Source organism: Erpetoichthys calabaricus, chromosome 11 (genome assembly GCF_900747795.2).
Source record: "Erpetoichthys calabaricus chromosome 11, fErpCal1.3, whole genome shotgun sequence".
Lineage (NCBI taxonomy): Eukaryota > Metazoa > Chordata > Cladistia > Polypteriformes > Polypteridae > Erpetoichthys > Erpetoichthys calabaricus.
In genome coordinates this window covers 162310884-162325612 of record NC_041404.2, presented here as the reverse complement: position 1 = coordinate 162325612, position 14729 = coordinate 162310884, and the positions used below count along the sequence as shown (strand labels likewise).

At 36.4% G+C, this 14729-nt stretch overlaps 1 long non-coding RNA gene across 1 annotated transcript; it reads right to left on the bottom strand.

Moving 5' to 3' along the window:
* Positions 1-1935: 1935 nt before the first annotated feature.
* On the bottom strand, positions 1936-2219 carry LOC127529662 (uncharacterized). The gene is made up of 2 exons (XR_007936286.1): positions 2072-2219; positions 1936-2036 (listed from the first exon to the last, which is right to left on the bottom strand). It is a non-coding gene; the product is annotated as an uncharacterized LOC127529662 (long non-coding RNA).
* Positions 2220-14729: the final 12510 nt, after the last annotated feature.

The following is a 14729-nucleotide window of genomic DNA, read 5'->3' as shown; positions in this document are numbered from 1 at the left end:
TATGTACACTGTGTGTGTGTGTATACATTTTTTCAGGTTCAGATGAAAATTTACACCGAGGCTTTTAAGTTTCCACTTTTTTCTGAGCATTATTTTAAGACATATTTGAAAATGTTTACTGTTACTTGACATTTGTAGCAATAAGTGGCTCCCTTGTGTGCTCTTTGAGAATACTGGGAGCACTTCTTTCTGGTGTTTGTTGGGGTTTATATGTATTTTCATTAATTACTAGCCTTGTTTGGCAGGCCTACCTCTATAAACATTTAATGAAACATGCTTATTCAGACATGATCAAAAATAATGATCATGTGTGTATGCTATTGAATTTTTATTATGCACTGCATTGCTCCATTGACCTAACCCCCATTTATGATTAGTGTACAATGTTTAGTGCTGTAGCCTCACAGATCAAATCCTACGACCTGAGATTGCCTGTATGGATCTTGCACACTTTCAATGTGTCTGCAAGGTTGTCTCTCTCATGCCAAAATGACATGTGTTAGGTTAATTGCCCCCATGTTATTTCGGCTATGTTTCACACCCAGAAATTTTTTTCCTGCCTTGACCCCAGTTCCACAAGGATGAGCGGAACTAGATAAGTAGGTTAGAAAATGGATGGATAGATACAGTAATATTGTAAAGGAAATTAGGTGCAATAAGAAAAAATGAAATATTTCCTTTTTTTTATTATTTACCATTAATGCTTTTAAGTACATAAACAGGTATTTTATTCAGATTAGTAAGTTCCCTCAAAGTAAAAACTCTAAACTTGTCATCCTTTAGTTTTTGTTGGTCCTTGGTTTTTTTCTTGATTGGTCTCAAGATACATTTGTCATCGAAAGAATTCTTATATGTATATGTACCATATTAATTTCTGTAGAAATTTGTTTCTTAAAGTATCACGTTTACTTGGTTTAAACCATATTTTTGTATTGCCCATCTTCTGTTTTGAGCCGCTGTTAGTATGAGGTGGGTAGTGTTGATTTAACTTTTTAATGCTAAAAATGGCAGCTTGGGTTTTTGAAAATCTAAAGATCAAATGGAGTAGTTTAGTGTCTAAATTTGCCTTTTTTAATAAGAGCAGGTTCAGATTCAATCATTCTGTTTTTCTCCTCTTAAAAGCTGTGCTATTTCCTTTTCACCATTTTAATTTATGATCTGAAAATGAATTCCATTTTAAGAATTCCAAAAACAATTTTGCATGATGCTGCTGTTGCATGCAATGAACTATGCAAGCAATTATTACGAATATTGGCTGCACTAAGTATAAAAATGCAGGAAGCTTAATGTAAAAATCTATTTTTTATTCTATTTTCATATGTCAGATTAATGTAATTTGTTTTGCTTTATTTGCACATCATTTTTATGTATTTTTTTCTGTTTGTAAGATGGTTATGTGAGAATTTGTATTATTGCTGACATGCCTGCATGGCCTTTTGAGTGACCTCTGTACAGAAAACAAAGTTGGTTTTGTAAGTATTTTCTTTAAATATTATTTGTAAATGGATAGGCTAATGCCGTTTTAATCACTTACAATGTTTTGAAATGTTTTTAATCCTTTATAACAACTTATAAAGGTTTTCTTTTTGTATATAAAATTACTTTTTCATTCAGTTATTGTATATATTTTACAGTTTAGTGAGTGTTTTATAGATTTATAATAGATTTCAGAAACATTCAGGATTTCAAGCTACTGTACTGCGTCTGATATAATGCTCGTCTGGTCTGTCCTTAACACAAAGGAAAAATCAAGTTAATTTCATTTAAATTTGTATTTTCTTGTATTGGTTATGGTGAAATTATCCTGGCAAGCAGCCGTTATGATATGTTTATGCTGTTCTTAAATTGCTAATTTAATAATGGGAGAAGCAAGGCAAATTACCATGTGAGAAACATTCATCCTAGGATATGTGAAAAAAAATCTACTAGTTTTAAGTCAATAATACAGTGTATGGATTTCATTATTGTACCATTAATTTCTCAACTATTCTATATAGCAGTCTTATTCCCCATTTTCCTTATGGCATATTATAAATCTGAATTAAAAAGATTGTATTTTTTTTTTTTAAACCATTATTACATCTTGAATAAATAGGCTGATTTAATTTGCCTTAAATTACAAATTATGTGCACATTGTATCAGGTGAATTTAATACCATCTCATATCTATATAATTCATCGTTACCATGTGATGATAAAAAATATAAACATTATTTGGCTTGCCTTTTCTTTTGTTCCCCACTAGGAGTACTTTTGAAAATGTAAAAAAACCAGAAATTTTTGTGTTAAGTCACACTTTGCTTTTATGACTTGGCTGCACAGTATTAAATGTGGATATTGTATGTCTGCATTACCTTTGAATCAAATGATCAAAGTGCACCACTAAAAAGGTGATTTACAGAGCAAAGACCAAGCTAAATAACAATATGATTTCAAAGTGGGCTAAAAACACTCTTTATCGCAGTGTTTGTGATTTTTTTGAATGTACATATGCTTTTTACCACGGGTCTTCACAATTTAGAATTTTTTACATTAGTTTAGCATTAAGTAACTTTTTTTGTGGCATTTTATTTTAAGTCATCTTTCAAACCCTGTTTCAAAGACACACAGTTTCCACATCACTGTGCAACTTTTAGCAAGAGTTTATGCAAATCATAATTGTCTTCATTTGTTGCTTTGACAGAAGACTGATTAGAGTGCTTATTACAGTGATGAGTGTATCTTGCAATGTTGGTGCCTTTCTTAATTTGAGTGCATTAAATTAGCAGTGAATTAAGGTATTTGCTTTTACTGCTATAATTTATAAAATTAGTTTTCATTTTTCGAAACATGGCTCTCAGTTTTTCCTTCATTAATATACAATGCAGGTGTTTTTGGGTACTGTTTTATTGAGTCTCCACTATGTGTAAAGATTCCTATTTGAATCTGAGCAGGGATGGTGTGTCCAAAGGGTAGTCATGTTTGGCTTCATTCCCAAATTCAAGAGGACATGTCAGGGAATTGCCTGGTCTAAAGTTTATTTCAAAATCTTCTGCTTCACATAAACTGTACTCTTGTCTTACACCTGTGACCTAATAACACTCAATATGTAATTTTAATTAAACTCTTAGTCTTTACTTTTGTTCCTGATATTACTTTGTGCACTGAGTAATGAATAGACCATACTGACCTGTGTTGGAGCATTAAAATTTTTTTTGATTGTATAATTATTCTGTTACATTTTAGCGGGAGATGCAGGTGGTGTTCCAGATTGTTTTAAAAGAATAAATTTACAATTGTAAATGAACGTTTTATTTTGAGTTAGTGCATGAGATTTTATGTGAAAGCCTTTTTTCTTTGTATGTTTTAAAGTATGAGGTGTATGCTCTTTTGATATGCAGAGGTTTTTATCAATGTTATTTGAAAGAATGCATTTTTGGATACATAAGGTATAGAGTACTGATGCAAGGAACAGATGTAATAAAAAAAAAAAATAAAGAAGTGAGACTTGTGCCCATTTTGTTGATGTATTTCTACAGTATATGCCAACAAAACAGGGAGAACTCTTCCATTTTTTTTGCCACTACAACTTGAATGCCTTTGATAGGCGGTTTAATTCTTTTATTTTGTCAAGGAAATGTGATTTGTATAATCATGCAATTTGTTTTTCATTTTTTTCACAGATTTTTAAATTGAATGCTACCAGGCCAGCTACATATTTCACTGAATAGCTAAAAGTTCAGAATAAAAAATTTGAGAGGATTTTTCACTTGGGTGCCTTAAATAGAAATGTTTTTACCCAGTGTGGCAAAAGGATTTAAAACTGAACAAAAGAGGCTTAAAAGTTATAGATGTTCAGTGTTAGAATGTACATTTCCAGTTCATTCTGAAAAGTTTATTTTTAGCTTTCAGAGAACTGTGGTGTAATGTAACAATTGTTAATAAAGGTGTATATTGCCAATTATATTTTTTTGATACCATATCAGTCAGTCTGAAAACTGCTGAGGCATTCTAAATCACAAAAGAAAAAAAATATTATTAGATTTTCATTTGTTGCCAGTTCATTGCAGGGCACACTTAAAACTCAGTTTAATATTTGTACTTGTAGACCCTATTGATGATACATGGCCATCACATAAAACACTTAAATACTTCCACTCTCAATCAGAGAGAATTTAGATTCACATCTTACAGAATGTAATTTGGAAGTCGTGAGTGTTTTCTTTCTTGCTTATTAACTATGTCAGGGAAACTTTTTATAAAACTAGTAAAGGTTCCATGTGTCAATGCTTGGTTGACACATCTCTAGTTTTGAAGCAATCACTTTTATATAGTTATTGTGGCTTTCTTATTGGCTTTACCGGTTAAAAAATGATGAAGATACAGTATATGGCAGTTGGGTTAGCAAAATGTACCAGAATACAGATAACAGTACTAATAGTCAAGTGTCAGGTTCCCCATGTTTCAAATCTGCTTCATTCACATTTAAACAGTTTGCACAATCATTGGGTCTGTAGCACTACGTATTATATATTTGGTTATTGCTTTTAGTCAAGGTGACTTGAAAGATCAGGACTTTGTGCACCATTCGTAAAATTGGTTCTAAAGTGTTGCAAACAGGAAAAATTACTTCATCAAGGTTCACAGTCTGGCACAGATGAGAATTGAACTGGCAAACTGCTTTAGGTGATGCCCCACACTGTCTGCCTGTAGCTTGGTGTTTAGGTAACTCTTTAGCAGTGTTAGGTTAAGTCTTCTCTTTAAACATTTGTTAAACCATAATGCTTGCTTCCTTTTCTTATGAAATTATTCATATATAAATAACAGAACTACATTTGAACTTGAAGTGTGACTTGGTCATTTTTGTGGATCCCTTGAACAGTTACTGCAAATGCATTCTGAAATGCCTCCTCAGAAGCCATTTTGTAAAAAGTCACTGCCACTGTGATGTTAATTTTAAACTGAAGGATAGCAGTAACCAGCAAGACCTGGCACTGTTTTGTCCAATGGGATGATAATTTTATAAGTTTTAAGCCATTGCTTCATCCAGCAGGGGTAGTGGTGTGAGATCAGTTACAGGATCCATTTTCATTTTGTGTTTGAGACCTTTTGTAACTAATAGTTTTATGACTGTTCAGTACTTGGTCTTGTGTTTCATACTTCATGTCTTTTAGTAACGTACAACTTAAAGGGATAACAAAAGTGTAGGTTTTCAGTTTCCCTCATTAAATTATATTTTTTATCTTGCTTGAATTTAACTTACAGTAAAAGGTTTAACATGCTGGTCTGCAACCATTGATTTTTGCAGAGCAGTTAATTGGATGAGAAAGAAAAGTTGCATTATTTTCAACTTCCCTATCCCTCATCTTGGAATCTGAGGATCCGACATGACAGAGTCAAAATCCTCTGACCTGACACTCGGCAAGCCACACCAGCAGCAAAAGGCTTGTTTAACATTACTATAGTGTAAATCAATACTAAAATGTTAGAGTCTAACATAAATATTAGTAACACTATAAATATTCTTGCGTTTACCTATATTTATACATTAATACAGAACAGAGCATACCAAATAAAATTATACAGTATATGTTACTACATTTGCACAAAAGGAGGATGATGTTATTTTCCTGGAGCAGTACTAATAAAGTTAATCTAAAAGAAAGTAATGCTTATTCCTTCAGTGTCACTTTCACTATTATCATAACAACAAATGATGATTGCACCATTAAAACATGAAAAGGGTTAATTAAGATGTTCTTTTTTTTTTGCCACAGAGTGTTCAGAACTTAAAAATGTGGTGCTGTTCATACTTACTTTCTTCATTATCAAAGATGAATGTTCATGGTCTGCTCAGCTTAAACAGTTGTATTACATATTTTTTCTATTTTCATTATAGTCAGTACATAAAACAGTGAAAACTAATTTTTGATTGAATTTTATAGAGAGAGAATAACTCCTTCCCAGCCTTTTGAGCATCAATATGGGGGGGGGGGGGGGGGAAGGGAAGGGTTACGGACTATATTGTGGCTAAATGGCTATTGGAGAGGGTAGCAGCCAAAAACGGGGGATAGTGGGCATGTGGTAAGTTGTGAAAAATAGGCATCATTGATCTGCCATCTTACTGTCACTATTTGTCAAGCTGGATCCAACCAGGATTACTGCAGGTTATTCCTATGCAGTCATTCCTTGTTCATGCTCTCTTCTCTGCAATCTCAGTGCTGCAGGCAGAGAGAATGCTAAACTCGCTGACTTCATCACTGACATTTTCATTACTGTGTAATTTAACTCTGTGTTTAGGGATCAATGTTTTTGTTCAGTTTCTAGGATTTAATTAAATAGCTTTTTTATTTCTTTCAATTACATTAGCAAAGTTTACAAACATACATTTATTGGCTTTTCCATCTTGCATTTTAGAATCCAAGTTGTGTGTTTTTGTTTTTGTTTTGTTTTTTCTAGCTCTGTATTATCTGTATTTTAATATCTGGTTTATTTCCATAATCAAGTTATTGATTTCTAATACAGTCTGTTACCTGTCTTTATTATCTGTTTTTGGTACAAGATATTAACTTTATTTATTTTTGTTAGGTATTCCAGATTGTGTTCATGGTGTAGTCCTTCAGGTCACTAAGACCTCGCCACATGGCCTGTCTAAACCAGTTGTGTCTTCTTGAGCATCCTCTCCTGGATTACTGTGGTAATGCCCATCATTTCCAGTTGTGCCCATTTCAGAGTGCAAATGACAACTGAGACAGGCATCAGACTGTATTAGAAATCACTAACCTGTCTAAAGGAATAACCAGAGCTTGAAAAATATAAACAACTTGACAATTATTGAGATTTGAGACAGAAGGGATGATAGAAAACCCAATACATTTCAGTTTGTAGTTTTTACCATACTGTCAAGAAACCCCAGAAATGTGAAAGAGCACATTGATCCCTAAAAGTCAACAACAAGGCCCAATGTCCAATGATGTATCTCAATATTTTAATTTTACGACGGAATGGGAAGAAGAGTTTAGATTGCTGCTGAACTTACTGAAGCTGTCAACTCTTCATATAGTGCTGGCTCCATCAAACACTATGCTATTAGTTGTCACATAAATGGGTGAACACGACTCTACTGGAAAGTCAGCATGCAGTTGGTAAATTATACATGCCCAGTGGTTTTTTCAGTCATTTAAATAGACATGGTCTGGTGTTGAGGTCAGAAACTGCAGTTGGCAAGTCTGACATTCCCCAAAACTAAAAGCTACATTATGTGATATAGACTTCAGGCATCTCACTGCATTTGCACTAGTTGGAATTTTAATACGACTGCAGCACGCTTGCCATATTTGAAGGCCACATCGCATCTGGCTCTGAAGCTGCTCATTTAGTTGGTGACTTATACCCAGTCTGAGCCATAACAAAGAATCACTAATTAAATTAAAATGTACCCAGACAGGGCTCCAACTATAATCTCAAAGGATGTATTGGCCATGTAGTAAATGAGTATTTGGACACTTTGTTTTGAGTAGACATGAATATTCTTTCCAATGGCTTTAAATTCAACTTTTGGCAACTGATTGAGGTGATTGGCAGGGGTCTTGAGACAATTGTACCTAGAGGGGAAGCTAAGGCCTTGTGTTCTATGCTCGAAATACTGGAGCTAGACTAGAGCTGAAGTGCTGCTCTGTGGCAGGGTGGTGAAATGGTTCACAGCACAATTGCCTTGATCTGCATGATTAAGTATGCATTTTAGTTTGAAACGCACAGCATCTGTTTTGTGGCTTAAAATGAAAGGTTCTTTAACTTATGTTAGTTTTATATTTACATACAAGTTAATACTACAAATTTCCTATATTGTTACCCTTAATTTACATGTACACTCCGCATTAGTCACCCATGTGACAGTCACTCACCCCTCAAACACTCAAGCAGCAACATGGCCTAGGCTGGTGATGTCAAGCTTTCAGTGCCTTAGCAGGTGCCAGAGAGATGTCTGTATTTTTCAACTCTTTTGTCATTAACCCTAAAAGGGCTGCACAATTCTAACCACCAGCACCTGAACAAATGTAAAAGCCAGGTTGCTACCTTTTAAAAGAGTTAAACAAATAACAAATTACTTGAATGAGCACACTTGCACAGATGATATCAATAAACAAGGCCTGTTTCAGTGAGAAAATATTCAAACTAAAACTAAGTAATGATTCATTTTCAGAGAAATCGGGCATTAAATACAAGAAGTCTAAAGTAGAGGGAAAGATGCCATCTGAACGATTCAAGTCAGTGTCCAAAACGGCAAGTTTTAAACCCATTACAGCATCAAAGTCTGTGTGTCTCTTAGAAATAGGATGTTCTGTGTGGTGCTGGACAGGAGTACAAGATGGCATAGCTTTTGTTTGCAGATTTTATGTATTATGGGGATTGTCTACTTAAGACATGCATATCCTTAGTGTTAGCCTATTGTGTAATCCATAGTACCAGAGGCAATTGCAGTGTTTGATTGACACTAGAGCACTAATGGGGACCCTGATTATCATGGGGCATTTCACACTTTGCTTGAAAATGTTTGGAGAAAAATGAAGAAAACCTCCTATAAAGTTAGCATATGAAGCATTAGCTGGAATACTATGACCAATTCTGTAAATATATTTACTTTAAAATGAAAAAATTGCCCCTTCTAGCAGAATTCCTTACACACTAGGTCTCGTACACTACAATGTAATTTTTTTTATATATATAAATTTAAGCTATAGTTGATACCACAATAAGCTAATTGTTTCCTTCTATCACACTGCCTAGATTGCCGAGTACTCTTGAACAAGTGGATTCTGCCCGGCCATAATAAATTTGGTATTGAAATGTCTAGCTGTGTAAATTGTGTGTGTGTGCACAATTATATATAATAAATAAAAATTATTATATAATTTATATTAAATAATGGAATACAATAAGGTATGTACAGTGTGTGTATTTTATCATGGTTTTTTCTTCAGGTGCTTTTTATTCAAGATGGTCCTTTTTGCCCACATGAGAGACATTCTCTCTGTTGCTTCCCACCAACCTGAAAGGTATTTCAATTGATTCCATAGTTTTATGGCAGTCTTGACAGTTTTAATATTTCGTGAAGCAGCCCTGGAAATTGGTCTTTTGAACCAAAAGATCAGAGTGTCACACGTGTATCTTCTGCAACTTTTCAGGCACGAGATTCTTAGCTTTAGGCCAGCTTTACGTGACCAGAGTTGGACTTTGTTTCTTTTATAGCCATTGAATCAACTATTATGTTCAAAGATGATAATAAACTTTGTCATTTGAATTATATTCCAGCAATATTGAAATAATGGTTGCCATTTACTGTAACTATGGTTTTATTTTGTTTTTCTAAGTTTCCAGACATGCTGCTCCTTGTTGCTTTTGACCTCAATCTAAATTATGAATTGGGAGACCACCCCAGTTGTCAGTGTTCTTAGATTAAAAAAAAATCCTTAAAGTAAGCAAAGGCTTCTAGGGCTCTATAAGACAGGTGTGGTGGCATTTCAGGTGCCCATCTATTTGTTTATTGGTTTATGTTGACTGTAATTGGGTTAAGCTTATCAATATTTGAAGTATCTCATTTGTTTTCCCTTCAAGTCTTCTTTCCTGCCAATTAACACTATGTGACCACGAGCAAGTCATTTCACCTTCCTGTGCTCCAACTGGAAAAAGCAACGTACCCAATTATAGGTCAAGTGTTGTAAGTTACCTTGCATAAATGTGTCGGACAAATAATAAGTAATGATAAAAAGTAGAAAAAAAGTAAAATGCATTGTCAGACCTAAAGGAGGTACATAACTGCATTATTTGAAAGGAAAGATGTGCTGTAGAGACAATTAGTATCAAGTACTATTTATATAAAAAAAACAAAAAAGAACTTGTCTATAAAAGACCTGGAACCCTGTCCAGGCTGGGTGGCCCAGTGACAGTTAACACTTCTTTAGTTATTTTGCTCTGGCACACAGTGCTTTTTTTGTTACTTGTGACCAGAGGACAGAATTACACAAGCCGTTTCGAAACGTTGGGGCACTAAAGCTTGGAGTCCCAGTCTAATAAATCAAAGTAAAACAAAAAGTTTCTTGTTTTAGGGAGGCTTGATAGACAAGGTGGGACTTGGTCCAGGTTGCTTTCCGGGTCCAATATTGGACACCATCCTTCTGTGACTGTCTGGCTTTATAAAGCCCCAAGTGATATGGGTGTGCCAGTTCTGGGCAAGGTGACCTGGTTAGTTGCCCTCATTCAGTGGCTTCTCAGAGCAGCGGTTGGAGAAGGAGAGACTGTTACCATGTTCACCTCCTCTCATCCCAGAGTGGTACTGCTTACCTCAGAGCCAGGAAGATGATCACCCAGGCACACATTGCAGATAACCTTTATAAATTACACAATTTGCAGTAGATTGTCTCCAGGAATCAACCCACTATCCATTCCTGGAAATACTAGAAGGTATCTGATACAATGAGTGTTCATAGTTAATAAGCCTGTAGATTTTATCCTGTGGAACTACAAACCTCACCCTAACAAGATGACCTGCTGTTTTGAGTACTATGACTTTATTTGACTCTATTTTTAAGAAGTGTGTTTGATCTGAACTCAGAGGTCCAGGGGCCTCATGTATAAATGGTGCGTACGCACAGAAATATTGGGTAAGAACCTTTCCACGTTCAAATCGCGATGTATAAACCCTACACTTGGCGTAAAGCCACGCACTTTTCCACGGTACCTCATACCCTGTTGTACGCATGTTCTCAGCTCGGTTTTGCAGACTGGCGGCACCCAGCGTCAAAGCAGTGCTACTGTTCCTGTGTGGTTACCCTTTCTTAGATCCACATCCACGACTGCGGCTTTATCAAATACACTGAAATTAACCGCATATCGTTCATAAATTGAATGCATCTGATTTTAATTAACCTGTAACAATATAATAGTCCACAGAATGGTCAAACTATTCTAAATACCATAACTGCTTTAGCGTTGTTACTCTCACTGCACCTTCTTCTTCTGTCAGCTGCTCCCGTTAGGGGTTGCCACAGCGGATCATCTTTTTCCATATTACTCTCACTGCACCACTTGGAGTATTTATATCACTGTATCTGAGTGGGGAATCACAGATCTACAGCGATCGGAAAGAGAATTATCGGTATACAGCACTCGCTGCCTCAGCCATTCGCTATTTGAACTGCTCTCATCCGACAAACGCTTCACAGCCTTTCCTGTTCGGACCTCGCGGTTCACAAACAGTTTCATCCCAAGAACTAGACACGCACTCAATCAGTCCATCAAGTGCTCCTTGTAGAACTGTTTGTACTTGCAAGTTACCGTGAGGTAATTGTACTTATGATACAGTTATAATATTGCACAGCCTGAGCCACTTTATAAAGCGCGTATTTACATATGATGACAATATCATTTTTAAGATGAAATGCAGCAAAATATGTTGATTATATTATACAGATAAAACTTTAACTACACGGTGCCGCAGCACTAGTGAGCTTGAGCTTCGTTCACGGTTTGTTCCTGCCTCGCGCTGTATTCATGCTGTGGCTGGCACGACACTGGAAGGATAGATGGGTAGAATAATTAAACATTACGAAGATATTTCGATGTTCTTTAAAAGTTTTGAAGAATTGGCGTTCTAAGCTTACAGATGGCTTGACGTCTATTACAGAGCTGATTGTGTGGTGATTGGGTATTTGGAGAAAGAAAAGTAAGAATAGGGGGTTAGTACGTTTGAAAAAGACGGTACTTCTGTAATAAAGCATTTCATTGAAGGTCGCGCATGGCGCAGCAAGCATCTTGCTGTAAGACATGAACAATCTCTGCGCCACCGTGTTCCCATGTTTAATAACATGCTTTAATTCATATCCTCATGAAAATGATATCAGGTATACTTCTCAGTATTTTAATTATTCAGAGAGCTGTAATATAACGAACGTAATGTATTCTGTGTCCTGTCAGAGGAAGAGCACGTAGTGATTCAGGCACATAGAGCACAAGTAAGAGCAAATACACAACAAAGCATTTAACGTGCTACTTTAGTTACAATGGGATTTGAGAAACTAGTAAATTAAACGATTTTAAGGTGAAGTTTAAGATGTTCTACTTTAATGACAAAATAAACTGTGATTAAAGTGGAAATTTCGAGATTAAAGTTGACATTTCGTGCTTTTTTCACACTCTGTGCCTTTTTTTTTCACTGTACCCTAATAAGCTTTCATATGACACTCAGACGGTGGGCTACGAGTCGACTTTTCACGCCGACTTTGATATCTGACAACTTTTTTTTTCGGGCACTGTGCGACTTTGTGAACTTGAGCTTTCGAGTTTCTCCGACACGCTATGTCACTCGATCAACTTCCTTTTGTTGATTATACCACTGTTTAAACTAACAAATAGTACGTTTTTCTTTGCCTCCATTTGGTATTCGCTGAAATTCTTCTATTTTTCCTCGTACTTTTGCCATTGCCTTTTCACAAAACACTGGGCTTAAGGGCTATTTATATTGATTTGCTTATTCAAAGAGGCGTAATTCTGGGAGGAGTTGGTTCGCACAGTGCCCGAAATAAAAAAGTTGTCACATATCAAAGTCGGCGTGAAAAGGCGACTCATAGCCTACCGTCTGAGTGCAGGCCCGGTCTTGGGTATTATGGGGCCCTAGGCGAAAGGGGGATCCAGGGGCCCCCTGAGGGGGGCGGAGCCCCCCTGGAAGCTCTGTGAAATGAGTGAAAATTAGACCAAGGAGTCGATCTGGGGCCCTAGGCGGTCGCCTACTTCGCCTATGCCTAAGGCCGGGCCTGATTGGGACAAATAATGCTGTAGTATATTTAAGTATTTATGACAATTGCTCACTCGGACAATTTGTTTTGGGGGCCCCCAAGAAGGCGGGGGCCCTAAGCTATAGCTTGTGTAGCTTATACGTAAATCCTGCACTGTCTGAGTGTCATATGAAAGCTTATTAGGGTACAGTGAAAAAAAAAGGCACACAGTGTGAAAAAAGCACGAAATGTCAACTTTAATCTCGAAATTTCCACTTTTGTCATTAAAGTAGAACATCATAAACTTCACCTTAAAATCGTTTAATTTACTAGTTTCTCAAATCCCATTGTAACTAAAGTAGCACGTTAAATGCTTTGTTGTGTATTTGATCTTATATGTGCTCTATTTGCCTGTATCACTGCGTGGTGTTCCTCCGACAGGACACAGAATCCATTAAGTTTGTAATATTACAGCTCTCTGAATAATTAAAATACTGAGAAGTATACGTGATATCATTTTCATGATGATATAAGTTAAAGCATGTTGTTAAACATGGGAACACGGTGGCGCAGTGATTGTTCATGTCTTACAGCAAGATGCTTGCTGCGCCATGCGCGACCTTCAATGAAATGCTTTATTACAGAAGTACAGAAGTCTTTTTCAAATGTACTAACCCCCAATTCCTGTCCTTACTTTTCTTTCTCCAAATACCCAATCGCCACACAATCAGCTCTGTAATAGACGTTAAGCCATCTGTAAGCTTAGAACGCCGATTCTTCAAAACTTTTAAGGAACATCGAAATATCTTCGTAATGTTTAATTATTCTATCCATCTATCCTTCCAGTGTTGCGCCAGCCACAGCATGAATACAGCGCGAGGCAGGAACAAACCGTGAACGAAACTCAAGCTCGCTAGCGCTGCAGCACCGTGTAGTTAAAGTTTTATCTGTATAATATAATCAACGTATTTTCTGCATTTCATCTTAAAATTGATATTGTCATCATATGTAAATACGTGCTTAATAAAGTGGCTCAGGTTGTGCAATATTATAACTATCATAAGTACAATTACCTCACGGCAAGTACAAACAGTTCTACAAGGAGCACTTGATGGACTGATTGAGTGCGTGTCTAGTTCTTGGGATGAAACTGTTTGTGAACCGCGAGGTCCGAACAGGAAAGGCTGTGAAGCGTTGGTCGGATGAGAGCAGTTCAAATAGCGAATGGCTGAGGCAGCGAGTGCTGTATACCGATAATTCTCTTTCCGATCACTGTAGATCTGTGATTCCCCACTCAGATACAGTGATATAAATACTCCAAGTGGTGCAGTGAGAGTAATATGGAAAAAGATGATCCGCTGTGGCAACCCCTAACGGGAGCAGCTGACAGAAGAAGAAGAAGGTGCAGTGAGAGTAACAACGCTAAAGCAGTTATGGTATTTAGAATAGTTTGACCATTTTGTGGACCATTATATTGTTACAGATTAATTACAATCAGATGCATTAAATTTATGAACGATATGCGGTTAATTTCAGTGTATTTGATAAAGCCGCCGTCGTGGATGTGGATCTAAGAAAGGGTAACCACACAGGAACAGTAGCACTGCTTTGACGCTGGGTGCCGCCAGTCTGCAAAACCGAGCTGAGAACATACGTACGACAGGGTATGAGGTACCGTGGAAAAATGCGTGGCTTTACACCAAGTGTAGGGTTTATACATAGCGATTTCAACATGGAAACGTTCTTACGCAACATTTCTGTGCGTACACACCGTTTATACATGAGGCCCCAGGTCTTTAAGCTTTCAGTGAAATTCATAGAAAAACTTTCTCTTGAATCCACAGATGCAACTTTAGTCTTGATGCTATTCTTGTAAACAAGTTGTATTTAATGGAGAAAGCTCAAACCAGAGGTCCGCATTTGTACTTGCTGAAAATGAAACCGGAAGAGGTACTTGGATATACTAGTTAGATATTACTT